We start from the raw sequence: 2,818 nt of genomic DNA, 5'->3' as shown, positions 1-2,818 counted from the left end.
CGGGGCTTAAAGCTAAGCACTTGTTTATGAGCTTTGCTGGATCAGGGCCAGAGTGCTCAGCACCTTGCACAATGAAGCCCACACTGGGATCTGGTGGATACCACAGTCTTCCCATTGTCCAGGAATATTAGCAGCTTCCAGCACTACAGTTTCTAGCTCTGCGATTCTTATTAGTTGATGTAATCGATACTCCAGTGCTAGAGTCAATTTCCAATACAACACAGTTGTATGTCTTGCAGCATGGTATACAAGATGTACAAGACCTCTCATGAGCCTGGCTAATTCAGTAGGTAGTGAGCCTGGCTAGCTCAGTGGGTAGAGCATCAGACTTTTAATCTGAGGGTCCAGGGTTCAAGTCCCTGGTCAGGCAATGAACTATTCCCCAAGATCTTAAAAGTCTATCTCTTTTTTGGGGGGGGCGGGGGCAGGAAATAGCTCAGTGGTTTGAGCATTGGCCTGCTAAACCCAGGGTTGTCAGTTCAATCCTTGAGGGGGCCATTTAGGGATCTCGGGCAAAAATTGGGGGATTGGTCCTGCTTTGAGCAGGGGGTTGGACTAGATGACCTCCTGAGGTCCCTTCCAACTCTGATATTCTATGATTCTATTGATCATTGGGTGAATATGGACCTGGTGAAATCAATGAAATCTAGTCTGATCCCCTTCACCTGCAAATAACTGAGACCACCTCCTTCCAAAAACCTCAAAATACTCTCCCTCCTCACCAGGTGTGAACATCTGCCTGTCCTACTCTCCAGCACTTGTCGAGCAGTGGGGAATAGAACATCCTGTAGAAAAGGGGAAAATGGAAGATTTGATGGAGCAAATTTAATACTGTCCCATTCTTTTCCTGTAAGTAGATTTTTATGGGCATTTAGTAACATTCTTTCCCAGTCTTTTAGCTCTAGTTACATCCCTAATTGATGTTGATCAGCGCTGGTAGAAAAAAAAGGGGAGGGGGGGATTAGGAAAATTTTGACTTTTTTTGTCCATCAATGTTCAAAATTTCAATCAGAAATTTCATCAGACATGTGAACTTTGAATTTTTTTCATTAGCCATATTGGCAGCAAGTGCCAGTAGAATTTTGAGATTATTTTAGGATTTAGCAGCTGATCCTGCACTATTAAAGTCAATTGGGAGTTTTGTCATTGACTTCACTGAGTGCAAAATCCCTTAATGACCTTTTGACCAAAGGTGACTGCATTTTATCAAAGTGGCCTGAAGAATCAGCTTTTTATTTTAATTTCATAGATGCTTAAGGCCAGAAGGCACCATTAAGTATGTAACCTGACATCCTGTATCTCACAGGCCATGGATTTATTATATGTTCCCTATTAGCAAAACTCAAGGCACATGCAGTAAATTAAAAAACAAATCCCAAATCTACACTTTTTAATCACATTTGGGCTACTTGAGTAATCCCTTACTTCCCTACATAATCCTGTTTGTCACTGAACTACTCAAGGAATAAGGAACCAATCCGTCTGAGAATCTGGCCCAGTATAAAAGGATACATCTTCTCTCCAAGCAAAGTAAACCCCAACCTTTCCTCCCCTCTCTCCTCTGCCAGGCAAAAACCTTGCACAAGTGATGGGCATAAAAGCCAAATAAATCCATTAACGTATCTTCTGTGCACCATGTAATTTATTGCATCCAATGAATCTATGTAATAAAATCCATGAAGACAGTTGATTTAAGTCTTTCTCTAACAGTTGCTAGACAAAACAGCTTCATACATGAACTAGTTTCTCAATTTCCTTCTTGTATTCTGGTTATTCCTACTCTAGAATGACACCAAAATGGTAGAGACTGGAGCTGGCCAAACAATTTCTAAACTTGAAAATTTGTTGATCAAAATTTGAAATATTGGAAAAAATGAATCTAAAATGACTATATAACTAAAACTAGTAAAGAGCAGGCAATGAGGTCTCTAGAGACAGGATTTTATACAGGCTGGGATAAGCATTCTCCAACCGTCCACCAACCAACACCTTCGCCCCCAAGTAAAACCAAACTTGCTTGGCAGTTTATAGAAGTTGTTAACTTGAAAAAAAAAATCTCTCTTTGCACTTTTTGCTTCCCACTAGCCCCAGAAGTGGAAACACTGAAGTCCCAGAAGAGGCATTTTCCATGGTATTTCTGGGATACCCAGAGACAAAAGAACCAGAAATGTTTTAAGAAAACCTACTGGAAAATTTTCAGGCAAGTTTTGCCAAGTGAAGATGTTTGGATATTTCAGCTAAGCTTTGGATAAAACATCTGAAGTGAAATCCTGGCCTCACTGAAGTCAGTGGGAATTTTGCCATTGGTTTCAGTGGATCTGTGAATTCAATGATGGAATCTGATTCTTTTCATTTACACCAGTGTAAATCAGGAGTGACTCCACTGAAGTCAACTGGTTTGCACTGGTGTAAAAATGATGTGAGGAATTAGCCCCTGGACTCCTCACCTAACAAGGGGTTTAGACTTGCAGTCCTTGCTCCGGCACAATTCCCATTCCCCTTGACTTCAGTGGTAGTTTTCCTGAAAAAGGAATATAGGATCAATCTTTAAACTTTTGAACTTTGTCCTCTACTAGAAACAATTTGAGTCTGAGTAAATGTTGAAGCTTTTTAGATGAATGTCCAAACCAAATCCAGCAGTCCTTATTCAGGCAAAACTCCCATTGGATCCAGCGTAGTACTGGCTCGCATAGTGCAGTTCCAGTATGTTGCTTAGTGGTGCTGTGCACCTGCGTGGATAGAGAATCATAGAATCATAGAATATCAGGGTTGGAAGGGACCCCAGAAGATCATCTAGTCCAACCCCCTGCTCAAAGCA

The 2,818-nt window shown here is 41.1% G+C and overlaps 1 non-coding gene across 1 annotated transcript; it reads left to right on the top strand.

The window, feature by feature from the left end:
* The first annotated feature begins 297 nt into the window (after positions 1 to 297).
* TRNAK-UUU (transfer RNA lysine (anticodon UUU)) lies at positions 298 to 370 on the top strand. The gene has a single exon. It is a non-coding gene; the product is annotated as a tRNA-Lys (tRNA).
* Positions 371 to 2,818: the final 2,448 nt, after the last annotated feature.

This window comes from Lepidochelys kempii, chromosome 11 (assembly GCF_965140285.1).
Source record: "Lepidochelys kempii isolate rLepKem1 chromosome 11, rLepKem1.hap1, whole genome shotgun sequence".
NCBI classification, from domain to species: domain Eukaryota; kingdom Metazoa; phylum Chordata; order Testudines; family Cheloniidae; genus Lepidochelys; species Lepidochelys kempii.
The sequence above is the reverse complement of the archived record's forward strand: the minus strand, read 5'-3'. Positions and strand labels throughout refer to the sequence as shown.